The 27871-nt window shown below is 50.0% G+C and overlaps 1 non-coding gene across 1 annotated transcript; it reads left to right on the top strand.

The window, feature by feature from the left end:
• The first annotated feature begins 5263 nt into the window (after positions 1-5263).
• On the top strand, positions 5264-5380 carry LOC118618061. The gene has a single exon (XR_004956983.1). It is a non-coding gene; the product is annotated as a U5 spliceosomal RNA (small nuclear RNA).
• The last annotated feature ends 22491 nt before the right edge of the window (positions 5381-27871 follow it).

The raw sequence follows: 27871 nt of genomic DNA, 5'->3' as shown, positions 1-27871 counted from the left end.
AAACATCAGAAAAGGGGTTAATATCCAAAATATATAGAGTACTCATACAACTCAACAAAAGACAAAAAATCCAATCAAAAACTGGGCAGGGGACCTGAATAGACACTTCTCCAAATAGGACATATGAAAGGCCAAAAAACATATGAAAAAATTCCCATCATCTCTAATCATCAGAGAGATGCAAATTAAAACAACTGTGAGGTATCACCTCACACCTGTCAGAATGGCCGCCTTCAACAAATCCTCAAACAACAAGTGCTGGCGAGGGTGTGGAGAAAAGGGGACTCTAGTACACTGCTGGTGGGAATGAAGACTGGTGCAGCCACTATGGAAAACACTATGGTGTTATCTCAAAAAATTAAAAATAGGAAAAAAAATTAAAAATGGAACTGCCATTTGACCCAGTGATCCCACTTCTCGGAATATATCTTAAGAAGCCTGAAACACCAATCAGAAAGAATATATACACCCCTATTTAAAATAGCCACAATCTGGAAACAGCCCAAGTGCCCATCAATAGATTAGTGGATAAAAAAGTTGTGGTACAGCCCTGGCTGGTTTGGCTCAGAGGTTAGAGCGTCGGCCTGCGGTCTCGAGAGACCCGGGTTCGGTTCCCGCTGAGGGCGTGTACCTCGGTTGCAGTTTGTCCCCGGCCCTGGTTGGTCGTGCGGGTGGCAGCCACTCGATGTGTCCCTTTCATGTCAATGTTTCTCTCTCTCTCCCCCTCCTCTCTCCCCTTCCCACTCTACCTGAACAAAAAATAGAAAAATGTCCTCAGGTGAGGATTAAAAAAAAAAAAAAAAAAGTTGTGGTACATGTACACAATGAAATACTATGCAGCTATAAGAAAGAGAGATTTCTTACTCTTTTAGACAACATGGAGAGACCTGGAAAGTATAATGCTAAGCGAAATAAGCCAGCCAGCCCGGCCAGTGTGGCTCAGTGGTTGAGCGGCCACTCATGCACCAAGAGGTCACTGGTTCAATTCCCGGTCAGGGCACATGCCCAGGATGTGGGCCCAATCCCCAGTGGGGGGCGTGCGGGAAGTGGCCAATTGATGTTTCTATCTCTCTCTCCCTTTTCCTTCCTCTCTGTCTAAAATCAATTTAAAAAAATTTTTTTTTAAAGAAATGGAAGCAAAGGAGTAAATGAGAGGAACCCACGAGAACACCAAACTGGGCTGTGCATTTTATCCCCTGAGTCTAGGACTCTGGATAACCCCCCCTTTGCTTTCTGCAGAGGTGCGTGAGCCAGTCCAACACGAATAGTTTCTCGTGTCCTCGCGGCAGGAGGGACCGCAGGGCAGCAAGTGTGTGCGGCGTGGGAAACGGCACGCACACTCGGACGTGAGGAAACAGGGTCTCCGTCGGTCTCTGTTCAACGCCTTGGCCACACGTTAGCACTTTGCACCAGCAATCCAGCCAATGTGACCTTCCACCAGCAATCCAGCCAATGTGACCTTCCACCAGCAATCCAGCCAATGTGACCTTCCACCAGCAACATCCAGCCAATGTGACCTTCCACCAGCAATCCAGCCAATGTGACCTTCCACCAGCAACATCCAGCCAATGTGACCTTCCACCAGCAATCCAGCCAATGTGACCTTCCACCAGCAATCCAGCCAATGTGACCTTCCACCAGCAATCCAGCCAATGTGACCTTCCACCAGCAATCCAGCCGATGTGACCTTCCACCAGCAATCCAGCCAATGTGACCAATCCACCGGCAACATCCAGCCGATGTGACCTTCCACCAGCAATCCAGCCAATGTGACCTTCCACCAGCAATCCAGCCAATGTGACCTTCCACCAGCAATCCAGCCAATGTGACCTTCCACCGGCAACATCCAGCCAATGTGACCTTCCACAGCAATCCAGCCAATGTGACCTTCCACCAGCAATCCAGCCAATGTGACCTTCCACCAGCAATCCAGCCAATGTGACCTTCCACCAGCAATCCAGCCAATGTGACCTTCCACCGGCAACATCAGCCAATGTGACCTTCCACCAGCAATCCAGCCAATGTGACCTTCCACCAGCAATCCAGCCAATGTGACCTTCCACCAGCAATCCAGCCAATGTGACCTTCCACCGGCAACATCCAGCCAATGTGACCTTCCACCAGCAATCCAGCCAATGTGACCTTCCACCGGCAACATCCAGCCAATGTGACCAATCCACCGACGGGAATGTCAAACAGGAAGTTCTTTTTGCTTTTATGTATCTAGCCTTTTCGTTTATATTCACATTTTGAAATCTAAATGAACTGCTAAATCTACCCAAATATAATGCTGGGGATTTTGGGGTTTTTTTCTCTTTTTCTTCTCATTCAGACATTTCTTTGATTGAATCATTGATGAGATGAGTTTCTGAAGCATGGCTTTTCCTCTGAAGGCTAAGAAAAGGAAGTGTTTTTAACCCTGAAAGGCTACCTTAGGAAGCATACTGTGGGTTGTGTGACTCAAGGTCTTAAAGACACAGAGCCTGTCACCCCCTCCACCGGCCCCCGGAGGCCTATCCTACCTGCTCTGCCATCACCTCCTCGGACCTGACCAGGAGGAAGAAGGCGGCTTCCTCTCCGGCACACGCCGCCCCGAGGAAGTCAGTCGCCTTCCTAGCTGTCAGTTGTAGAGACCCCCGTATCTACTGTGCACCCCCCACATGCCAAACCAGTCAGGCCCCACAGGAACCTAACGGCGACCACGTGGCTTCTGCCTTCTCAGACGACCGGGGATGAGAACAAGGTTACCAGAGGCTGAACGTGCTCAGGAGTCAAGGAGCAGAATCACCAGACCCACGGCCGTGCTCACGCGACTGAGTGGTACCCTTCCTGCTCCCTGCTGAGCCAGCTCCCCGCCACGGACCAGCAGGGGTGAAGCCAGCTGTCAGAGCCCTGTCCTCCGAATTCCCAGGTGTGGCAGCTGTGCCGTGGGGCACCGTTCCAACCGACCAGACACACAGCAGAACCCCGTGGGCTTCTAGGGGGGCTCCCGTCTGGTCGCAAGCTCAGGGGTCCCCTCCCCCTTTCCCGGGTGAATGTAGCCGTGATAGTTGAAGTGGGGACACTATCTGAGAGCCGCGTGATGGCAAAAGGAACTGCAGAGATGCCGACCCAGAGACCCCAGTGCCGAGCTAATGCCGGGAGCCGCCTGCTTCCGGCTTCTTCTTGTGTGAGAAACACAAAGCTTGTTACAGGCAACTGAATGCACCCCTCGCTGATCCCTGCGAGAGCTGTAAAACAGGTTTAAATACAAAAGCACCAAAATACATTCACAGGAAGGGAAGCGTTATAGGAATGGAAGAATCGGTCCCGTGCCTGTTTCCAGTTAGCTCCGCACACCCAGCTGGTCCAATTTCAGTTCCTCCCTCGGGTGCTGATTCATCAGCCCCTGAGACAGTGGTGCTGAAGTGTGGTCCCCAGGCTGGACTGAGGGCGAGACAGAGGTGCTGTTTGGAGGGAGGCCCTCCACAGGGCGGGGAGGGCCTGGCCTTAGGCACCCCACCGGCCTCTGCTCCAGGCCCCCAGCTCCTCCTGCATGCAGAACCCGGCAGATGCTCAGCCTCCCGGCTGAGAAGTTCCAAGGTTAGCCCCTCTGAAATCTGGTGAGAAGGCTTCTCCATCGTCCTAACTGCCCAGGGAAAAAGCCAGAGCTGGACCCAAATGTAATACAATTTCCAACAACTTTAAAAAAATCTTTTATAGACAGAGAAAGGGGAAGAGAGATAGAAACATGGATGTGAGAGAGAAACATCGATCGGCGGCCTCCTGCACGCCCCCTACTGGGGATGGAGCCCACAACCCGGGCAGGTGCCCTGACCGGGAATCGAACCAGCGACCTCTCAGTCCATGGGAGGATGCTCAATCCACTGAGCCACATCGGCCCTCAACAACCTTAAGAAAAAAACAGATAGCAAAGGCAATCCTCAAATGTGTACGGAACTGCCAGGGTCTCTGAATCACCAAAACAAGCTGCAGAAATTACGAAGTCGGACACTCGCACCCCCCAGTCTCCGGCGGCCCACGAGTGGACGGAGGCAAACAGCCCAGCACCGGCGCGACGGGAAGGAGGACGACGCGACGGTGCGGAGAGTGGGAGAAACCCGGCGCCGATGGGCCGACGTACTTCTGCCAGAGGCTCCAGGACTAGCCAGTGGGGAGAGACGGTCTCGTCCACGGATGTGGCCGGGATAGTGGGGCAGCCACGCAAGCGGCCGAGGTTGCACCCTCCTCACGCCAGCCACACAGATGAACTGAAGAGGGGTCAGACCTGAACATAACAGCTATACCCACAAGGATCTTAGAAGAACACATAGGGGTAAATCTTTACGACACTGGATTTGGCAGTGGATTCGTATATGACACCAAAGCGCGAGCCACGAAAGAAAGCACGGAGAGATTGGACTTAATTTAAACAAAAAGAAAGTGTGGGTGCTGAGGGGCAGGAAGGCAGGGTGCAGCGGCCCGGGTGCCGAGTCCTGACCTCACGCGGCTCCGCCCTCCACGCCAAATAAAAAAATTTTTTTAATGATAAAATGAAAAAATAATTATCCATCAAGGGACAAAAAGGCAACCTACAGAATGGGAAAAAATGTTTGCAAATCATGTCTCTGACAAGGGTCTAATATCCAGAGTAGCTAACAAACTTCTATAATTCAACAACAAAAAAGACAACCCAATTTTAAAAACAGCAAAAAAACTTGAATAGATATTTCTCCATCAAAGATACACAGATGGCCAACAAGCACACAGCAAGATGCGGCAACCACACTCCTCTCTCCCTCCACGCCCTCCCTCATGCAGGACAATTGCTATCATCTGTGCAGTGATCTCAGACAAACACCACCACGGTGGTACACCACCTCGTACCCCACAGGATGACTATAAAACAAAGTAAACGTGGAAATGAACAAGTGCTGGCAAGAACGTGGAGAAACTGAAGCCTTGGGCGTCATGGTTGGAAACGTCCAACAGTGGGGCCACTGTGGAAATCGGTTTGCTGGTCCCTCAAAAAGCTGAACATAGAATTACCATATGACTCAGCGACTCCACTCTTATAGCCAAAAGAATGGAAAGCAGAGGTTCAAGCACGTGGACACCCGTTCCCATTCCAGCATCATTCACGACAGCCAAAGGATGAAGCAACCCAGGGTCCCTCAACAGACAGACGGATAAACAAAGCATGGTGTACGGGCCGGTCGGACATCGGTGAGGCAGGAGAGAGCATGCAGCTCTCACATGCGACATACAGCTGGGGGGAGGGGGGGCACTCTGGTTTCTCTCCAGAGCACATAAATCTTTCGCCTGTTACTAAAGATTTCCATGGAGAGAGACCAAACAAAACAACAAGAGTGGCGGGCTTCTTCCTATGCTGACTCAGCGAGATTCTTGCTGTAACCAGGCTGTGCAGACTTGGCAGGGACAGGGACCACGGCCCGGGAGGGGGGGGGGGGGGGTCAAAAGGAGGGCTCAGAAGGTCCTGACTCACGTTTGGTTAGAGAGAGTGTCATTGTCATTAATCAGTGATATCACAGTTTGTCTTCTTGATCACTCAGTTTCATTCTGCTCTGAAGCACAGCTGTGCCCTCAACAACCATGAAGCTGTTTCTTTTCTTTTTTTTTTTATTCCTCACCCGAGGATATTTTTCTATTTTTCTATTCATCAGATAGAGTGGGAGAGAGGGAGAAAGAAAGAGAGCGTGGTCTGTGGGCCGACGCTCTAACTGCTGAGCCAAACTGACCGGGGCAAGGAGGTTGCTTCACATAGCCCCTGGAGCCCTGGCCAGTGTCGCTCAGTGGTTGGAGCGTCAGCCCATGGACCAATGAGGCCTGGGTTCGATTCCGGCCATGGGCATGTACCTCGGTTGTGGTTTGTCCCCGGCCTTGGTCGGGGTCGGTCGTATGGAGGCAACCAGTCGATGTGTCTCTTTTGCATGATGTTTCTCTCTTTCTCTCTCCCTCTCTCCCTACCTTCTAATCTGTCCAAAGATAAATAGAAAAATGTCCTCGGGGGAGGATTAAAAACAAAAACAAATAGCCCCTGGAGAAGGCTTCCCAAGTTCTTTTTTCTTTTTAATGTTTTTTATTGATTTTTTAGAGAGCGAGAAAGAGAAACATGGATGTGAGAAAGAAACATCGGCTGGTTGCCTCCCATACATGCCCCGACCAGGAATCGAACCTGCAATCTTTTTTTTGGTGCCTAGGATGACACTCAACCAACTGAGCCCCCCAGCCAGGGCATTTCCCAAGTTCTCCAGTCTAGCTCTAATCTTTCTGGTTGTCGCTCTCATTATTATTCTGTCAGCTGTCATTTTTGCCCTTCTAAATTCTCTCGGCTTCCAGCGAGCTGTTTCCGAGTCGCCGTGCACGAGGGAGCCCGACCGCTGGATCTGCAGGAAACACATCTGACTGGGACGCCAGAGTTCTGGCTGACCGTCCTGGGACAACTGGGGTCAGGTTCTCCTTGAAAAGCCTGACATGACTGCACATCTTCACTGTGATTTTTCTCCCTCTTTCTGAAGAAATAAAAGTGACAAGTCATATTAATATCAGTCTGTGTCATATTCAAAAACTAAGAATTGTGTGTCCCTCATCAGAGATGTACGTTGCGCAGCATGGCAAGGAAGCTTTTGCGAGAAATCTGTTCCAGGAACTGAAAGGGGCGGGCCCCTCAAGCCTGCCCCGGTCAGGAAGGGAGATGCGGGTGGATGTTGTCACTGTCAGTCACATTTGCCCCCAGAGAGAGGCCATGAAAGGTCCAACACTTCCTACTCTGGAGCGGACCCCAAGGGCAGGCTCCTTGCAAGTGGGGCACCCTGGCAGGCTCAGAGCCACAGAGACAGAGTCATCTCATCAAAGTACACACATCTGTAGGATTATATGTTAAAAATAAATAAATAAATGTATTCTGCTTTGGCCGGTTTGGCTCAGCGGTGAGAGCATTGGCCCTCAGACCAGAGAGGCCCGGGTTCGGTTCCTGCGAAGGGCATGTACCTCGGTTGCAGTTTGTCCCCAACCCCGGTTGGGGTCGTGTGGGTGGCAACCAGTCGATGTGTCTCTCTCACATCCATGTTTCTCTCTCTCTCTCTCTTCCCTCCTCTCTCCCTTCCGCTCTATCCAGAAAAAATAAAAAAATTAAAAAAATAAAAATAAATAAAATTTTTTTAAGTATTCTATTTTTTTAATTGAAATGATTCTTCTTTTTTTCCTTTCATTTTTTTTTTTTTACTTTTTAAAAATTAATTAATTTAGTTTTGTTACAGATATCTCCCCCCCCCCCCCCTTGACACCCTCCCCTTCCACCCCCTCCTCTGAGGTCTGTCAGTCTGAACCATATTACTTTCTATGTCTCTGGGTCTGTTTTGTTCATCAGCTCATTTTGTTCATTATATTCCACTAATAAGTGAGACCACGTGATACTGGTCTTTCTCCGATTGGCTGATTTTGCTCAGCATAGTCCTCTCCAGGTCCCTCCACGTCGTCTCAAATGGAATGATTTTTTTCTAACAAAAGTACAAAGTATGGAGAAGTAGTGTGTTTGAATCACTTCAGAGAGTGGAGAAAGGTCTGCGTCTTTAGCCCCTCGGAGCAGAGACGGTCAGAGTGAAGACAAGTGGCCGTCCAGGCTTCGGACGGGACACGCTCGTCACGGAACAGTGCAGTCATTTGGGTTTCTCCCCCGTGTTTTGAAAGTGTCACGAAAAACAAAGAGAATGAGAAAGGTGTTCACTAAGTTCGAAGCTGGTGGTTAGAAGATGGAAGAGACAGAAGGAGAAAGGGCCCGGGCGGGGAGGAGGTCAGGTGGACAGTCCCACGCCCGACGACACGGTCCGTGGTCTCCTCCCCGCGCCCAGCGCCGCTCCATCAGCCGAGCTTACCGTGTGTGGTCCTGCTCTGTCCTTCTGCACAATGACACAGGTCGCCCTGTATTTCAGTGGTTTTCCCAGCTCGGTGAGTTGGCTTCGAGTTTGTTCTGCCACATTGGTGGTCCACGGATCGGATCGCCACGTGGTACTCCCTACAGCCTCTGATCCGATGCTGCTCACTCATCCTCCCAGTGGATTCCGGCTGTGAACGAACAAGTGGAAAGCAAAACGACTCTCCGAGGGTTCTAAGCTCTGGTTGTTGGGAAACACTCACCCCATCACCGGGAAGGAGGCTCACAGTAGGGAGAATCCGCTCTGTTTGGATTGGCAGACAAGGTGCTGTTGAAATGTTTCCAAGGGGACACAGGGCCTCTGCTGAAACTGGGAGGGTGCAGAACAAAGGCCCCCATGAGGCCAGAGGCACTTCCCTGGGAACGGAGGGGCTCAACTCCCCATCACGGATTTTGTGCTCTGAGTCTCACTGACTGGTCACATTCCTGCTTTCTTCTGGGCTCCTGGGTGAATTCCAAATGGCTGAGCTCCCCGGGAATAGAGCTGCTTTATTTAAAAAAAAAAAAATCAGTCTGGCTGCTGTGGCTCAGTGCTTGAGGGACGACCCTGCACCAAGGTCGCCGGTTCGATTCCTGGTCAGGGCACATGCCCAGTTGTGGGCCCGATCCCCAGTGTGGGGGCGTGCAGGAGGCGGCTGATCGATGTTCTCTCTCATCAATGTTTCTGTCTCTCCCTTCCTCTCTCTAAAATCAATAAAAGAAAAAATAATCAATACAAATAATTTTTACTTAGAGATTGTTGCTTTGTCCTAACACATACTTTTGCCCTCGTACAGGACACCCTGTCTTTCACATGCAGGACAAGAGATTCCCTCTTTCCGGTGACTGGGGCCTCTGCTCTGTTTGTGAGGGTCTGGGGCCCGTCCTGCAGGGCTGCCCATGTCTCCACAGTAAGCTCCTGAATCTGGAAGGACTATGGCCTTCGATAATGTTAGGCGAGAAGTCTACAGTAAGAGTGTGTGTGTGTGTGTGTGTGTGTGTGTGTGTCTGAAGTTAAAATCCCACAAAATAATATTTACCTTTTGATTAATTGGCTAGAGTTGCCATAATCACGTCCCACAGAATGGGTGGCTGAGACAACAGAAATGTCTCAGTTTGGGAGGCCAGGAGTTAAGATCGGATGTTGCCAGGGTTGATTTCTCCAGAAACCTCTGTCTTTGGCTAAGTAACCAGTGGCCTCTTCCCCGCATCCCACGTGTCATCCGTCTGTGGGTCCTGATCTCCTCCTCTTTTTTTTTTATCCTTACCCGAGGACATCTTCCCATTTTTTGTTCAGATAGAGCGGGAGGGAGAGAGAGGAAGAGACGTGAAAGGGACACATCGAGTGGCTGCCACCCACACGACCGACCAGGGTCAGGAACAAACTGCAACGGAGGTACGTGCCCTTAGCGGGAACCGAACCCGGGTCTCTCTGGACCACAGGCCGACGCTCTAACCGCTGAGCGAAACTGGCCAGGGCTTGATCTCCTCCTCTTATAAGGACACCAGCATATTCCATTAGGACACATCGTCATGGCATCATTTCAACTTAATCTCCTCCTTAAAGACCTGATCTCCAAATACAGTCACCTTCTGAGGTGCTGGGGGTTAGGATTTTAACATGTGAATAGGTAGGGGGCATATTCACCCCACAACACTCCTCTGTGTGCATCTGAAACAGCCTGATATTTTCTACTTTGTTCTGTTTATTAAAAACACATACTGAGCCTGGCCAGTGTGGCTCAGGGGTTGAGCGTCGACCCTGCACCAAGAGGTCGCCGGTTCGATTCCCGGTCAGGGCACAGGCCCAGGTTGTGGGCCCGATCCCCAGTGGGGGGCGTGCAGGAGGCGGCCCATTGATGTTCTCTTTCATCGATGTTTCTATCTCTTTCTCCTTCTTCCTTCCTTTCTCTCTAAATTCAATAAAGCAAAAAAATTTTTTTAAGAAATAGGACAGTGACGTCTACTGCAGCGGCGGACGCCTCCCTTCGCACTCAGGTTCTCTGGAGCTTTCGCTGCGTCTGGTAGCATTTCACCCACGACAGAACTTTCAAAATCGGAGTCGGTCCTCGGAAACCCTGCTGCTGCTGTGTGGACGGAGGGGGTGTCCCGTTCTCATCCTTCGCGGTCACTTCAGCGTTGACAACGTCGTCGCCGGGAGCAGAGGCCACTCTGTCCTCTCTCCCCCGTCGTGGTGCCCGTGGTCAGCTCTTCCTCCCACGTCTTCCCACGAGACCTTCAGGATCAACAGGTTCCTGGCCACGAGCCAGAAGCAGAATCGGCCCATTTCGCGCCGATTCGGGTGAAAACTGGTAACACAGTCGGGTGCTCCGGGAGGAGACACTGGAGCAGAACCCAGCCGGTCGAAGGGGTCGAAGCTCACGGGTGTGTGTCTGCGTCGTGAGTGACTGAAAACACCCCCGCTGTCTGGGCAGTTGGGCATTTCAGCTGGGAATTACTGGAAGCATGATTTTTCTCCGTTGATTTTTTCCCCGCAGTAGTAGGTTGCTTCAGTAATAAATGCGAGACCTTTTTTTTTTGTTAATGAAATCACTCTCTTTGTTCATCCGTAAAAAGCAACTTGTTCTCTGATGCTGGGAAGACAAGAGTCTCTCCTCTGGGCCTGGGCCGCTGCAAGGCCATGCCCAGGGCACAGCCCGCGCTGGGGGCAGTCGGACTGGGGTTCTGTCTGGTGGTCGAGGGGAGCAGGGCACAGCCCGCGCTGGGGGGTAGTCAGGCTGGGGTTCTGTCTGGTGGTCGAGGGGAGCAGGGCACAGCCCGTGCTGGGGGCAGTCAGACTGGGGTTCTGTCTGGTGGTCGAGGGGAGCAGGGCACAGCCCGCGCTGGGGGCAGTCAGACTGGGGTTCTGTCTGGTGGTCGAGGGGGGCAGTCAGACTGGGGTTCTGTCTGGTGGTCGAGGGGAACAGGGCACAGCCTTGCCCGCGCGGGGGGCAATCGGACTGGGGTTCTGTCTGGTGGTCGAGGTGGGCAGTCAGACTGGGGTTCTGTCTGGTGGTCGAGGGGAGCAGGGCACAGCCTTGCCCGCGCTGGGGGCAGTCAGACTGGGGTTTCGTCTGGTGGTCGAGGGAAGCAGGGCACAGCCCGCAGTGGGGGTAGTCAGACTGGGGTTCTGTCTGGTGGTCAAGGGGAGCAGGGCACAGCCTTGCCCGCGCTGGGGGGCAGTTAGACTGGGGTTCTCTCTGGTGGTCGAGGGGAGCTGGCAGCTGCCATAGAAGCTGTTCGGATCGGAGCTCAGAAATGTGTCCGGGACAGAAGAGCCGCTGGCCTGCAGCTGGGGTTGCCGGGCAGTGTGTCCCGGGAATAACCCCTGAGCAAGCTGGGGGCCACAGCACAGGGGATCCCGTCACCCTCTCTTTCCCTTTCTTCCATTGTCTTTGTGGCTTTATTTGTACAACTCCCCGCCCCCACTCCAAATTCTTTTAGGACATTTCCTGCTCCAGGTTCTTTCTTCATCTCAAAGGACCGGTCAGTTTCCCAGGCACCAGCCCCTGTGGGCTCAGGGACGGCTCAGGAGCACCTGTGACAGTGTGGGCAGAGGCGGCCTCCGCCCGTCCTGGGGGTCCGGGGAGCCGGACAAAGGTACAGGGAGACTCAGCACAGGGGAGATGTCTTCCTTGCAAAGCCACGAGGTGGAGCCGGTGGCCTTGATGTGGCCGGAGGAAAAGGGGAACGGTCCCGTGAGCACTGTGGGGAAGGCAAGAGGTGGAGAAAAGGGGCCGTCTTCAGATCTACAGCCGAGGGTCACTAGAAACAAGGCGGCATCCCCACTGGTGCCCACATACCCCTCCGGCCACGCGCTCTCCCCTTCCCTCCCCCTCCCCTCCCCTCTCCCTCCTCCCCCCTTCCCGCCCTCCCCCTCCCCTCCCCTTCCCCCTCCCCTCCCTTCCCCCTCCCCTCCCTTCCCCTTCCCTTCCCCTCCCCTCCCCTCCCTTCCCCTTCCCGCCCCCTCCTCCCCCTTCCCACCCCCTCCTCTCCCTTTCCCTCCCCCTCCTCTCCCCTCCCCTCCCCCTCCTCCCCCTTGCCCCCTCCTCTCCCCTACCCCCTCCCCTTCCCTCCCCCTCCTCTCCCCTTCTCTCCCCCTCCCCCTCCTTCCCCTTCCCCCCTCCTCTCCCCTTCCCGCCCCCTCTTCTCCCCTTCCCTCCCCCCTCTCCCCTTCCCTCCCCCTCCCCCTCCTCTCCCCTTCCCTCCCCCTCCTCTCCCCTCCCCTCCCCCTCCTCACCAATCTTGTGGAGCCTTCAGCCGGTGGGCAGCCAGAGGGCCTGAGACAGGGAATGTCTGTGAGTCAACACTTCACTTGGGAAGACGTCTGTCTGCAGAGACGCTCTGGCTGCCACCTGCTCCAGCTCCCGAAGGCCCAGCTCTCGAAGGGAGGGAAGACGAGACCCTCACCCACGCTAGCCTCCAAGAGATGCACTTCTGATCGAAAGGCACACACAGAACGAAGGGAAAGGGATGGAAAAAGTTAATTCATGGAAATAGAAACAAGCAAACAGAAAGCTGGAGTAGCGATGCTTATACTGGACACAATAGACTTGAAAACAAAGGCTATACCAAGAGGCAAAGAAGGACCCAGCAATTCCACTTCTGGGTATTTATCCAAAGAAACACAAAGCACTAAATCGAAAAGAGAGACACACTCACGTGCTCATTGCAGAATTATTTACAGTAACCAAGATACGGAAGCAACCTGAGTCCATCAGTGGACGAGTGGACGTGCCCTGGCCAGTGGGCCCGCGGACCGAAGGACCTCAGGTCTGATTCCCGGTCAAGGACATGCACCTGGGTTGTAGGTTTGATCCCCGACCCAGGTCGAGGTTGTGCAGGAGGCAGCCAATCGATGTCTCTCTCTCACATGGATGTTTTTCTCTTGCTCTCTTTCCCCCTCCCTCCCTCCCTTTCACTCTTTCTAAAAATCAGTGGAAAAAAATATGCTCGAGTGAGGATTAAAAAAAAATAGATGAATGAATAAAGAAGTGGTTCATATATACAATGGAATATGACTCAGCCATAAAAAAGAATGAAATCTGCCCTGGCCGGTTTGGCTCAGCGATTAAAGCATCAGCCCGTGGACCAGAGAGTCCAGGGTTCGGTTCCCGCTAGGGGCACGTACCTCTGTTACAGTTTGCCCCCGGCCCCAGTTAAGGTCGTGTGGGTGGTGACCAGTCAATGTGTCTCTCTCACATCGATGTTTCTCTTTCTCTTGTCCTCCCTCTCTCCCTCTCACTCTATCTGAAGATAAATGCAAAAATGTCCTCGAGTAAGAATAAAAAAGAAAAAAGAATAAAATCCTGCCATCTGCAATAACATGAGATGGACCTAGAAGCAATTATGCTCAGTGAAATAAGTAAGAGAAAAACAAATGTCATAAGATTTCACTTATATGTGAAATCTAAAGAACAAAACAAATGAACACACAAAACAGAAACAGATTCATACATACAGAGAACATTCGGACAGCTGCCAGATGGGAGGGGGCTCGGCGGGGCTGCGTGAAGAAAGCGAAGGGATTACAAAGTACAAATTGGTTGTCACAGAATAGTCACTGGGATGTAAAGTCCAGCATAGGGAATATAGTTAGTAATACTGTAATAACTCTGCATGGTACTAGACTTATTGCGGTAATTGCTTCTTAAGTTATATAAATGTCTAACCACTATGCTGTGAACCTGATACTAATATAATATTAAAAGTCAACTGTAATTAAAAATTATTCTTTAAAATAGAGCCCAGCTCTTTCCACTCTGCCACCCTCCGTTTGCTGGCTTTATGTCATTGTGTCTGTTGCCTCACGGTCCCAAGATAGCTGCCACAGCTCCAGGAATCACGGCTGCGTTCAAAGTCAGGATGCAGTGAGGCAGCCAGAAAGGGCTGATGTTCCTGCCTTCCATCAGAATCTATTTTCCACAAGCTCTCAGTAGACTTTCCCTCTGTCTCACTGACCAAAACTTGGTTACATGCCCCCACCCCCACCAAGCTGCAAAAGGAGTAGCCAGCAGGCATTAGCTTAGCCACGACTGGCTTAACCCATCGCAATTCCTACCTGGGAGCTGGATATGTTAGGTCTTGGAGAAGAGGTAAGCAACAGGTGGGCAGACCAGTTGGAAAGTGATGCAAATGAGCCAGGCAAAGGGCACAGGGAGGGATGGAGAGAGGGGAGAGCCCTTCTGAATGGAGAAGGCAGCCCTCTGGTCCTGGGGCGTCCTGGCGAGGACCCCAGATGGCAGTGGAGATAGTTCCATGGTCTGTTCCTCCCACCACATGGGGCTACTTCAATTAATCAATATTAGTTGAAACTTTAAATGTGGTTTCTCTCCCCTGCTGGTGTGGATTTGTGGACGGAGGGTCATCCCACGCAGAGAGGTTGCTGGTTCAGTTCTCGGCCAGGGCACAGTGACCGGGTTGCCAGCTCGATCCCCAGTAGATGGTGTGCGGGAGGCAGCTGATAGATGTTTCTCTCTCTTTCCCTCTCCCCTCCTCTCTCTCTAAAATCAATAACAAGAGCCCTGGCCGGTGTGGCTCTTTAGTAAGACCCCATCTGTCCTTCCATCTCAGGTAGCAAGCAGCTAGTGGGGATTCTTGACTTTCTACCTTGCTCACAGCGATGCAGCGGAATGACCTGGACTCCGGGGCTCTGGGAAAGGTCTGAAGACAGTCAGCGTGGCCGGCTCCTCACTCGGATCCTCTGAAGAAGCTCTGAAGTAGCTCTGAAGTCGGGCAGGTCCGCTCACGTGATCCATCCACGTCTGTGCTGTCTTACCCATCCTCGCTGAGGGCGAAGCCAGGAAGGCAGGACCCAGGCGGATTCGAGTGCCGCTGCTTAGCCGTGAGGGCCAGTGGACAGCTTCCAGGGGAATCACGGATGGGCGGGTGTCCGAGGCTGGTCACTGTGCGGCTGGGCCTGCCCAGAACTCCCCACAGCCACTCTCTGACCAGGAGAGGAGTGTGACAGAGGCCAGCCCGGCCTCAGCTCTGACCCCTGCCCTCTCCCCAGGAAAAGGAACAGGCAAGTGTCTCTGCACCCACATTCCGAGGCTTCAGGCTTGCTCACCAGCTGGGGGCCAGAGCGTAACCATCAACTCTGGGAGATCCCTCAAGAAAGCTGTGTGTGTGCTTGCACACGTGTACACACATCACCCCCCCACACCACACATATACACAGACACACCATGTACACGTGTACATATACAACCACACATGCATGCATGCATACATACAACACACTCAGCCACACATACGTACACACACGAGAGTTCACCGGGCTGCTTTGCCTGGCTAAGCCTTCAGCTACCTGAGAGTGGGAAGCAGGCTGAGGGGAGCCTGGTCCACCCCACCCCTTCAGCGGCAGCTCTGGAGAGAGTCCCCCCGAGCCTGGACCCTGGGGCTTGGGGATGGGCCTGGCTGAGGATAGGCTGCAGGGCTCCATGTTCCCTGCTGTGTGGCCACCCTAGCGCCTTTCGATCAGAGATACACAGCATCTATCCACAGGGCACCTAAGGTCTCTGATAGTGCCCGGAGGGAATATCAGGGAGGCCTGGGAACAGGCCGACCGGACCAGAGGCAGGGAGGAGGAAGGCAACGGCCCACTTCAGAGCTTGGCCCCGGCGGACCACCCACACAGCTCGGGCGGGGCTGGTTTCTCCATCCATCCACATGCGCTTTGACCACTGTGGCGTCTGAGGTCCAAGGAGTGGCGTCCAGCTCTCGCAAAGGGACTGGGCAGACAGAAGGGATGCAGAAAGGTGGTCTTCCCTAGGTTGGTGCTCCCTGGCTAGTGATACCCGGGTTTGGGCTGCACACTCTCAGGCTTCTGCAAACATGCTCATCAGCCTGTGTGCAGAGGTGGGTGTGCCTGCGCCTGGCTACCCCTCCAGCCTGCAGAACCACTTAGCGCTGTCACCCTGGGGCAACATGCCAAGTAATCACTAAGAACACTAGGCTTTGAATACCTGGATTTAAGCTAGAAGCGCGGGGGTCTGAGGCCACGGGCGTTCCAGGTAGGGTCTCCTCTCCCCACCCCGCTCTCGGCCGCTGCATATTCGTCTAGACTCTGAGACCCACCCAGGTGTCTCCTCCACAAAGTTCAGCTATGCCTGCTTGCAAATCGATTCTTCCCTTTAATGACCAAGTGTCCTGGTTTGCCCGGGACCAACTCACTTGTTGTTGGTTTTTTTTTTTTGTGGTACGTGTCCCTAGCGGGAACCGAACCCAGGACTCTCTGGTCCACAGGCCGACGCTCAACCGCGGAGCCAAACTGGCCAGGGCTGGGTTTTTTTGTTTTGTTTTTTATCCTCACCTGAGGACATTTTTTGATATTTTGTTAAGATAGAGTGGAAGGGAGAGAAAGAGAGAAAAACATCGATGTGAAAAGGACACATCGAGTGGCTGCCACCCACATGACCCAATCAGGGCTGGGGACAAACTGCAACCTAGGTACATGCCCCTAGCGGGGGCCGAACCCAGGACTCTCTGGTCCACAGGCCGATGCTCAACCACTGAGCCAAACTGGCCAGGGCTGTTTTTTGGGGTTTTTTTAATGTAGTTTTTTTTATAGTTTCTGTAGTTTGGGCCTATAAAAACCAGAGAACCAAGAGATTTCGATGCTGGGCTCTTCTAAGGAGTCAGCCCGCCTGCACCCAGGCGCGGCAGTAAAGCCATTCGGCTCCGCACTGGCCCTGGTTGTGGATGTGACCTCCTGCCGCTCAGACCTGTTAGTTAGAGCATCTGCCTGGGGACCGAAGAGTCGCGTGTTCGGTTGGGGTTCATCCCCGACCCGAGTCGGGGTTGTGCCGGAGGCAACCAGTCGATGTGTCTCTCTCACATCGATGTTTCTTTCTAATCCCCCCCTCCACTCTATCTGAAGATAAATAGAAAAATATCCTTGGGTGAGGATTAAAAAGAAGAACTACACGTTGATGCGATTTCTCTCAATAGCAGGTCTCTGCTATGACACAATTCAAAATAAAAGCCTGAGAGATTTCACCTCTGACGTCAGGACAGAGCCCTCCCACCAGATGAGGTCGTGAGCCCTGGTATCTGCTGAAGGTCCGGACGGAGAAGAACGTAGGGTCTTGTCCTGATGGGCAGAAGAGCCCTCATTGGCCCGCCCTCCTCAGCAGGTCCCAGGAGGCTTGTTTAAATACAGATTCCCGAGCCCATCCTCCCCCAGAAACTCCTACTGGGGAGTGCAGCTCCCTGGTCGATTCTGAGCCCATGGTCCTTGGAAAGCAGAGTATGAGCAAACCCTTTTCTCCAGACAAGCGGTGACAGGCTCTTGGTTGCCAGTAAAAAAACATCACTGACAGTGAAAACTGTGCTTCTGTTTTTGTTTTTCTTTAGTGATTATTAGAGAGAAAGGGAGAGAGAGAGATAGAAACATCGATGAGAGAGAACATCGACTGGCCGCCTGCTGCATGCACCCCACTGGGGATCGGGTCCACAACCTGGGCATGTGCCCTGACAGGGAATCGAACTCGCAACCTCTTGGTGTGTGGTTTGATGCTCAACCACTGAGCCACACCAGCCGGGATGAAAATCCGTTTTAAAAAAGTAAAAAGGAGAAGGTGCATTCTTATCTTAGGCACTTCATTTTAACTTAAAACATATAAATGTCCATTCCTATCCTTTGATGACCGCCCAAGGCCTGTGGGTTTGTGGACTGGGTAGTTTGTGGTTTTTCTGGCTTCTTTAAAATAGAGAAAGGATCTAAAGATACTTGTGACGTGCTCTGCGTGGGGAATCCTTCCAGATCCTTGCAATGTTTCTTCCAGTCTGTTTACAGTTGTCTCAGCCACACCAAATGAAGCGACATTTTTGAGCAGCTCACATGTGGAGTCTCGTGGCCGCATTCAGTAGGCTCACAGCACAGCGGATGTGGTCAGTTGTATCTTTTTGCATTGAATAGACGTCACAGGGAAACAAGAGGCCTGTGTTTTATTCACCGATTTTCTTTTGAGCACCAACAGCCTAGCATGTTGTAGGTGATCACGTTGTCTTAAATACTGGTCACATAGCCCTGGCCGGTTTGGCTCAGCGGTTGGAGCGTCGGCCTGTGGACCAAAGAGTCCCAGGTTCGGTTCCCACTAGGGGCACGTACCAAAAAAAGAAAAAAAAATTGGTCACATACATTTAATTAAATTAACTAAATATGGCGATAGCACGACCAGTATGAAATTCTCTGGGAACTAACCCAACCGACCCGGTTCAGCCCGCCACGCACAGCCGTCAGTGGGCTTTCCAGGGGGTGGAGAGTGTCCACTAAGGGGGGAGTCCCTTAGGTGGCCGTCCTTCCTCCTGATGAGGTGAAGAACCCCGGTCCCCTGGGGACTGGGAGAGTCAGAAGAAGGAGTCAGGCAGAGCGTCTCCATTTCCAACCTCCCGGAAGCTCTTCTCCCAAAGAAATCATTTCCATCTCTCCACTTGCTCCGCAGGGCGGGGAGTTCCCGGGTCCGGAGGCCCGACCAGGCTGTCCATCTCGTCGCCACGTTAGAGCGGAAGTCACCCTCTTCCCGATGTTCAGACTCCTGTCCTTCTTTGCCAAGCGTCCTTGGGAAAGTCGTTGGAGACCCCGCCTGGAATGGCGTCAGGGAGCCGGATGCTTGGCACAGAGCAGGCGCTGTGCCCACCCCGTGAGACCTCGGTTCCCGCCCCCACCGCGTGATGACCGTTCGCAGGGGTGTTGTGAGAACTCAGGGGCACAACACAGGGGACGCGCGTAGAACTCAACACTTTGTCGTTAGTGCGTTTGCATCTGTGTCCTGCGTGTCACCAGGGACTGGTGAGTGTCACAAACCAATAAGTAGAAGATAAAACAATGTGTTGGCTGAATTTCTGCTCCCACCACTGGAGAATCAGGGCTCAGGGTCCTGACCCATGACACGTAATGAACCTTTGCTTCTTCAGACCGCGCTGGTCTCTCTGGGACAACCAAGACTTCTAGCAAGAGCCAAGCAGAGATGACTGTACTTTTCGGGGGATTTTCAAAGGCTGCTCAACCCGGCTGCTGTGGCTCAGTGATGGAGCGTCATCCCAGGGACTGAGAGGCCCCGGTTCCATTCCCGGTCAGGGCACCTGCCCGGGTTGTAGGCTCGATCCCCAGTAGGGGGCGTGCAGGAGGCAGCTGATTGATGTTTCTATTTCTCTCTCCCTTCCTCTCTCTCTAAAAAATCAATAAGAACACACACATATATATTTTTAATCCCCACCCAAGGATAGTTTTCTATTTATCTTCCGATAGAGTAGTAGGAAGGGAGGGAGAGAGAGAGAGAAACATCGATGTGAGAGGGACACATCGACTGGTTGCCTCCCGGCACGACGCTGACCAGGGCCGGGGATAAACCGCAACCAAGGTGCATACTCTTCACCAAAATCGAACCCAGAACTCATTGGTCTGTGGGCTCATGCTCTAACCGCTGAGCCAGACAGGCCAGGGCATGAATCATTCTTTTTTTTTTTTTTTTTTATCCTCACCCGAGGACATTTTTCCATTTTTTGTTCAGGTAGAGTGGGAGGGAGAGAGAGGAACAGAGAGAGAGAGAGAAACATCGATGTGAAAGGAACACATCGAGTGGCTGCCACCCGCACGACCAACCAGGGCCGGGGTACATGCCCTTAGCGGGAACCGAACCCAGGTCTCTCAGGACCGCAGGCCGACGCTCTAACCGCTGAGCCAAACCGGCCAGGGCGATTCTTTATCCCTTAATAGTATCTTCCCTTGATGGACCAGCCTTGGTGGCAGATCCTATTCAGTCCCTTCTCTCATGAGGTATCAGCTTTGCCCTCACGGGTATAGACAATTGCTCTGGATTTGGACTTGCTTTCTGCACCTGGCACTTTGGGGTCAGTCTCACTGTCCACCGTGCACACTGCTTCTGTCCGAGGGACACACATCAGAGCAAAGAAGCCAGTGGATGAGCTGCTGCAGGTGGAACCCACTGATCTGACATCATGTTTCCACCCAGAAATAGCTTTGCGGACAGACCGAAAGGAAGACGCGGCGGACGTGGGTTGGGTTGGGTTGCGCCATGTTGGGTGCTGTCCTCCCTCGCTGGTTATAAATGTCTGGGCCCCAAAAGGTAGCCTCAATCCGTCTGACCTGGTAGAGGTGGTGAGGGACACAATCAAACACATCAGTCGCTGCCCCTGAACAGGAACCCAGGACATCCCAGGCAACCTCAAGCAGTGCTCCCCACCGTCCTGAAATACCCAGGTGCCCCTGCACGCAGCCCAGGTGCGCAGGCTGATGTGAGAACTGCTCAGGTGGCTCTTCTGAGCTTGGCCGTGAGTCCCACAGATCTCCTTCCCACGTCTCCGAGGAGGGGGAGCCCTCATGCAAGCAGAATGTCTGGTCACCTTCTGGTACCCCGTGTGCCCCGATGAACAGACAGGGTAAGCCTAGATCTTGATCCTCACACGCAGTGAGACCGATCGTACAGTCGCATCAGGGTGAACCACCCAGGTTTGCTCGGGACTCTCCTGGCTTCCGCGCTGACAACCTGTGTCTCAGGAATATCCTCAGTCCCAGAAAAAGCAGGACAACTGGCCAAAATGGTGGTGGTGGGGGGGGGTGTACAAGGTGAGGTCATCTGCAAGTTAAGGTAAAAGGAGCTGAGGTCCTCAGTGTTGCCACACAGAAGTTTTCTTTCTTTGCCCTGGCCGGTTCGGCTCAGCGGTTAGAGCATCGGCCCATGGACCAGAGAGGCCCGTGTTCGGTTCCCACTAAGGGCACGTACCTCGGTTGCAGTTTGTCCCCACCCTGGTTGGGGTTGTGTGGGGGCAGCCAGTCGATGTGTCTCTCTCACATTGATGTTTCTCTCTCTCTTCCTCCTTCTCTCCCTCCTGCTCTATCTGAAAATAAATGCAAAAATGTCCTCGGGTGAGGATTAAAAAAAAGAAGTTTTCTTTCTTTGTATCTACACACAGCGCATTTTCTCAGACCTACCAAACTGCACCAGTGATTCTGTGCCTTCTTTGTCCTCACAGGACAATGTTCCAGAAGTCCTGGGACCTGATTCGTTCCAGCCGACCGACGGCTTGGTGAAGGCCCTGCTTCACTGGTCAGCCTGTCCCCTTTCCAGCACGGTGGCCGATCTTCTCTGAACCTCTGCCGAGTTGTCTGCTTGTTCTTGGTGCCATGGCGCTCGGATCGAATGGACCGAATGCCAGGCATGTTTCTGCCACCTGCCCGCCCCAGCATGTGCCGCACCCAGCAGTGCAGACCCGGCAGCTCTCCAATCACTGCAGTTGCTCGAAGACGCATGCGCACCAGGCACACTGTGTGTCAGGAGGAGGAAACACTTTCTTCGTTTTTTTAAATCCTCACCCGAGGATATTTTTACATGTATCTTTCAGACAGAGTAGGAGGGAGAGAGGGAGAGAGAAACATCGATGTGAGAGAGACACATCGACTGGCTGCCTCCCACACGACCCAACCAGAGCCAGGGACGAACTGCAACCGAGGTACGTGCCCTTGACTGGAATCAAACCCGGGTCTCTCTGGACCGCAGGTGGATGCTCTAACTGCTGAGCCAAACTGCCCAGGGCTGGATGAATATTCTTAAAATAAGAGGCCTGACATCCTAGACTTCAAAAGGGTACTGCTGGGAGAAGGGTGGAGATTGTTTTTGTCTCAAGTGCCCCTAATGGCCAGAAGTTGGCTGAAGTTCTGTGTTGAGAAGGAGCCTACAACTGCCTTTGGAGTCGGCCCAGAAGGCAATTCTCCTGAGAGGAAAAAACGCAATTCACTTACATCACGCTCCATTTTCCCACATTCCGCAAAACACTGCAGAATTTAGAGCAAAGAGGAAAACATTGGGTCCAGCTATTCAAATCCACATGTATTTCACGGAATGAGAGGAAGAAAAGAAACTAGAGCTACTTAGCAAACCTACAACACATGGTCTGGGAAGCAATCTGTAGGAATATATGCACAGGCAGCTCCAAAATCGAGAATCAAGTACAATTCTAACCTTTAACTTTGATCGCATTTTACTCTCATAGTCTGCCCTCTGGTGATGTTAATAAGCAACAGACATCTGAGATTGACTTCACAGAGGGAGAACAGGAAAGTAAGAAAGTAAGAGGCAATTTGCTGCTCTAAGGCCTTCTGATGATGAAGGGGAAATTCTGTGTCTATTTGTGATGATGGTGGTGATGATGACTGTAATGGTGATAATGGTGATTGTGGTGGTGGTGGTAGTGATGATGATGATTGTGGCGGTTATGATTGTGATGGTGATGATGATGATGATTGTGATGTGATGATGATGATTGTGATGGTGATGATGACTGTGGTGATGATGATTGTGATGGTGATGATGATTGTGATGATGACGATGACTGTGGTGATGATGATTGTGATGGTGATAATGATTGTGATGATGATGACTGTGGTGATGATGATTGTGGTGATGATGATGATTGTGATGGTGATGATGATGACTGTGGTGATGATGATGACTGTGGTGATGATGATGACTGTGGTGATGATGATTGTGATGGTGTTGATGATGACTGTGGTGATGATGATTGTGATGGTGTTGATGATGATTGTGGTGATGACGATTGTGATGGTGATGATGATGACTGTGGTGATGACGATTGTGATGATGATAATGATAATAATGGTGGTGAGGATGATGATGATGATTGTGATGGTGGTGGAGGTGATGGTGATTGTGGTGAGAATGATTGTGGTGATGATGACGATTGTAATGGTGATGGTGGTGGTGATAGTGGTGGTGGTTGCGAAGGTGATGATGGTGGTGGTGGTGGTGGTGAGGATGATGGTGATGGTGGAGATGATAATATTGACTGTGATGGTGATGATGTTGGTAATGATTATAATGATGATGGTGGTAGTGGTTATGATGGCGATCATGGTAATGGTGGTGGTGACAGTAGCAATAGCTAATATATATGTAGCATTTCTCTATGTCTGGCTCTATTGCAAATGCTTTACATACATTAATTAATTTAATCCTCACAGCAACCTAAGTGGCAGGCACTTCTTTTTTTTCTTTTTTGAAGTCCAAATAAGAGCCATTTATTAGTCGGCTGGTGACCTCGGTTGCAGTTTGTCCCCAGCCCTGGTCGGTTGTGCAGGTCGCAGCCACTCGATGTGTTCCTTTCACATCTATGTTTCTCTCTCTCTCTCTGTTCCTCTCTCTCCCTCCCACTCTACCTGAACAAAAGGTGGAAAAATGTCCTCGGGTGAGGATAAAAAAATATATAAAAAAATAAAAATAAAAATTAGTACAGGAGATTCCAAAATGGCAGCGGACTGAATGGAAGCTACACAGACCATCTCCCAGGACCAAACTGGAATTACAACTAAAATAAAGACAAATCGTCAGGAAAAAGCAGCAGAAAAGCAACTTGCGAAGACCATGTAACTAAAAATACTGACTCAATCCTGGATTGCGGAGGCATGAGAGGGGCCTAGGAGCCCACAGACAGGTAGCCCAGAGACAGCAGCGGTCTGAGCTGTGAGCAGCACCCTTGGGTTAAACTCCCAAGCGGCTCCACAGCACAGAGCTGGGACAGACACTAAAATAGCCACAGCAACTCACCTTGGGCTCCAGCAGAGGGAGGGTGGACTGGACTGGAACTGTGTGGGGACACTTGGAATTTGGAGGGCGCTCAGAGCTTTTGCTGAGTTGCAGCCACGCAGCACAGTGGCCATCTTACTCCTTCCCAGGGCTCTGGGGAGAGGCGGCAGCCCCTCCCTCAGAGATTCAACCCCACCTAAAATGCAAATTGAGACTCATTAAAAACCAGTATCTGCCCCACCCTTGGGGAATCCCCTAACGCTGAGCATCTGAGGGAGTTTTTCATTCAACTGACAACCCAAGGTTCTTCAAGCAACCTTGACTAATAGCCTCCAGGCTAAAAGCTAGAGGATAACTGAACCATTCCTGGGCTAGCAACTCTAACCAGGAAAGTAAGACTTGACAGTGGTGTTTAACGTGCATTCCCCCACGCTCATCCAAACCCAGGAGAGCGAGCCACAAATAGAATTCCAACACACACAGGGAAAATTTGGCAGGTTCCAAAGCCCACTGTGATAGCCAAAATGGTGAAACAAAGAAACAAATGCCAAATGAAAGAACAAGAGACCTCTACCAAAGATGAGATAAATGAGGAGCAGTTAAGCAAGTTAACAGAGCTAGAATTCAGAGTCATGCTCTTGAGGAAGCTCAACAGCATGAGTATGGACATCAACACCATGAGTAAAGACATAGAAATGTGAAATTAAAACCACCAAGAAGAAATTAAGAATGACATAGCAGAAATAAGAACACATTGGAAGGTCTAAACAGCAAAGTAGAGAAAGCTGAGGACCATATCGGTGAATTAGAAGACAGGGTAGAAAAAAATCAACCAATCATAAAACCAAAAGGAAAAAACAAAACAGGGAGACAGCTTAAGAGAACTGTGGGACAACTGGAAACGTAATAATATTCGCATCGTAGGAGTTCCTGAAGAAGAAGAAAATAAGCAAGGGTTAGAGAATATATTTGAAGAAACAGAGACAGAAAACTTCCCTAATTTGGTGAAGGAAGATGGCATTCAAGTTCAAGAAGCACAGAGAGCCCCAAGTGAGAAGAACCCAAACAGGCCCACACCAAGACACATAGAAATTAAAATGCCAAAAATTAAAGACAAAGAGAGAATCCTAAAAGCAGCAAGAGATAAGCAACAGGTTACCTACAAAGGAACCCCCATAAGGCTCTCAGCTGACTTCTCAACAGAAACACTACAGGCCAGAAGGGAATGGCATGAAGTAATCAAGGTCATGAAAAACAAGAATCTGGCCCTGGCCAGTTTGGCTCAGCGGTTAGAGCGTCAGCCTGCAGTCCAGAGATAACCAGGTTTGGTCCCACTAAGAGTGCATACCTCGGTTGCAGTTTGTCCGCGGCCCTGGTTGGTCGTGTGGGTGGCAGCCACTTGATGTGTCTCTTTCATGTCGATGTTTTTCTCTCTCTCTCTCTTCCTCTCTCTCCCTCCCACTCTATCTGAACAAAAAATGGAAATCTGACCTCGAGTAAGGATAAAAAAAAAGAAAAACAAGGATCTGAATCCAAGACTATTCTCTACCCAGCAAGTCTATCATTCAAAATAGAAGGTCAATAAAGAGCTTCCCAGACAAAAAAAGGCTAAGGGAATACATTAGCACCAAACCAGCATTGCAAGAAATGTTAAAAGGACTGCTATAATTAGTAGAAGAAATAGGAAGAAAAATATAACCAAACGAAACAAAAATGGCAATAAATAAGTACATATCAATAATCACTTAAAATGTAAATGGATTGAATGCTCTGATAAAAAGACACAGAGTAGCTGGTTGGATAACAAAGCATGACTCATCTATATGTTGTTTACAAGAGACCCACCTCACAACAAAAGACTCACATAGGTTGAAAGTGCAGGGTTGGAAAAAAATCTTCCAAGCAAACGGAAAGGAAAAAAAAGCTGGGGTAGCAATACTCATATCTGATCAAAATGAAGGCCATAACTAGAGACAAAGAAGGCCACTACATAATATTGAAATGATCTATCCAACAGAAAAAATATAACCTTGATAAACATATATGCACCCAACATAGGAGCACCAAAATATATTAAAAACCTTCTGGATGACTTCAAAGGAGAAATCGACAGCAATACAATCATAGCAAGGGACTTCAACACCCCGTTGACATCACTGGATAGATCCTCTAGACAAGAAATTAGCAAGGAAATAGGGACTCTAAATGAAGCACTAGACCAAATGGATTTCATAGGTATCTACAGAGAATTACACCCCAAAACTACAGAATTCACATTCTTCTCAAGTGCTCATGGGACATTCTCAAAGATAGACCACATGTTAGGACACAAACTAAATCCCTACAAGTTGCTTGTCAAGAAGATTGAAATCATATCAAGCATCTTCTCAGATCACAATGGCATGAAACTAGAAACTAGAAATCAACTGCAACAAGAACATGCAAAGACATTTGAACACATGGAGGCTAAATAGCATGTTATCAAACAATGAATGGGTAACTGAGGAGATCAAGGAAGAAATTTTAAAATTCCTGGAAACCAATGAAAATGAACACACAACAACACAAAATATATGAGATGCAGTGATCCTGGAAACCAATGAAAATGAACACACAACAACACAAAATATATGAGATGCAGTGAAAGCAGTTCTGAGAGGGAAGTTCATAGCACTACAGGCCTACCTCAAGAAACAAGAAAATTTTCTGGTTGACTACCTAACTCCACAACTTAAAGAACTAGAAAGCAAACAAAAAGAAAACCCCAGAGCAAGTAGAAGGAAGGAAATAGTAAAGATCAGAGCAGAAATAAATGACATAGAGACCAAAAAAACAATTCAAAGGATCAATGAAACAAAGAGCTGGTTTTTCGAAAAGATAAACAAGATTGATGGACTCTTAGTTAAACTCACCAAGAAACAAAGAGAGAGAACCCAAATACACAAAATCAGAAATGAAAGAGGAGAAGTAAAAACTGACACCACAGAAATACAAAAGATCATTAACAACTATTATAAACAATTATATGGCAACAAATTTGACAATCTAAGCAAAATGGACAAATTTCTAGAAACACCGTCTCCCAAAACTGGACCAGGCTGAGATAGAAAACATGAACAGACCAATAACAACTAAGGAAATTGAAGAGGTAATCAAGACTCTCCCAATTATTTGCAGATGACATGGTATTATACATAGAAACCCCTAAAGATTCTATCAAAAATCTACTAGACCTAATAAATGAATTTGGCAAAGTAGCAGGATACAAAATTAACATCAAGAAATTGACGGCATTCTTATACACCAATGATGAACTCACAGAAAGAGAAACTGAAAAGACAATCCCATTTACCGTCATGGCAAAAAATTAAGATACTTAACTAAACTTAAGAAACTTAACTAGCTCTGGCCGGTTTGGCTCAGCGGTTAGAGCGTCGGCCTGCGGTCCAGAGAGACCCGGGTTCAGTTCCCGTTAAGGGCATGTGCCTCGGTTGCAGTTTGTCCCCGGCCCTGGTTGGGTTGTGCGGGTGGCAACCACTCGATGTGTCCCTTTCACATCGATGTTTCTCTCTGTCTCTCTCTCCCTCCCACTCTATTTTAAAAAAAAAAAGAAGAAACTTAACTAAAGAAGTAAAGGACCTATTTGCAGAAAACTACAGGACATTTAAAAAAGAAATAGAGGAAGGTATAAAAAAGTGGAAGCACATACCTTGTTCATGGATTGGAAGAATTAACATAATTAAAATGTCCATATTACCCAAAGCAATCTATAGATTCAATGCAATCCCCAGCAAAATACCAATGACATATTTCACAGAACTAGAACAAATACTTCAAAAGTTCATATGGAACCAAAAAGACCTGAATAGCCACAGCAATCTTGAAAAAGAAGGACAAAGTAGGTGGGATCACAATACCAGATATCAGATTATACTACAAAGCTACTGTAATCAAAACAGCCTGGTACTGGCACAAGAATAGGCATGTAGACCAGTGGAACAGAACAGAGAACCCTGAAATGGACCCAAGACATTATGCTCAATTAATATTTGACAAAGGAGACACGAGCATACAATGGAGTAAAGACAGCCTCTTTAATAAATTGGACAGCTACATACAAAAAAATGAAACTAGACCATCAACTTGCACCATACACAAGAATAAACTCAAAAGGGATAAAAGACTTAAATGTGACCTGTTAATCCATAAAAATCCTAGAAGAAAATGCAGGCAACAAAATTTCGACATCATACGCAGCAGAATTTTCACTGATACATCACCTAAGGCAACAAAAACAAAGGAAAAAATTAACACATGGGACTACATCAAACTAAAAAGCTTCCGCACAGCAAAAGAAACAACCATCAAATGGAAAGGCAACCCACTGTATGGG

Source organism: Molossus molossus, unplaced genomic scaffold, assembly GCF_014108415.1.
Source record: "Molossus molossus isolate mMolMol1 unplaced genomic scaffold, mMolMol1.p scaffold_m16_p_5, whole genome shotgun sequence".
Taxonomy (NCBI): domain Eukaryota; kingdom Metazoa; phylum Chordata; class Mammalia; order Chiroptera; family Molossidae; genus Molossus; species Molossus molossus.
This window is presented reverse-complemented; position numbering and strand designations above follow the sequence as displayed.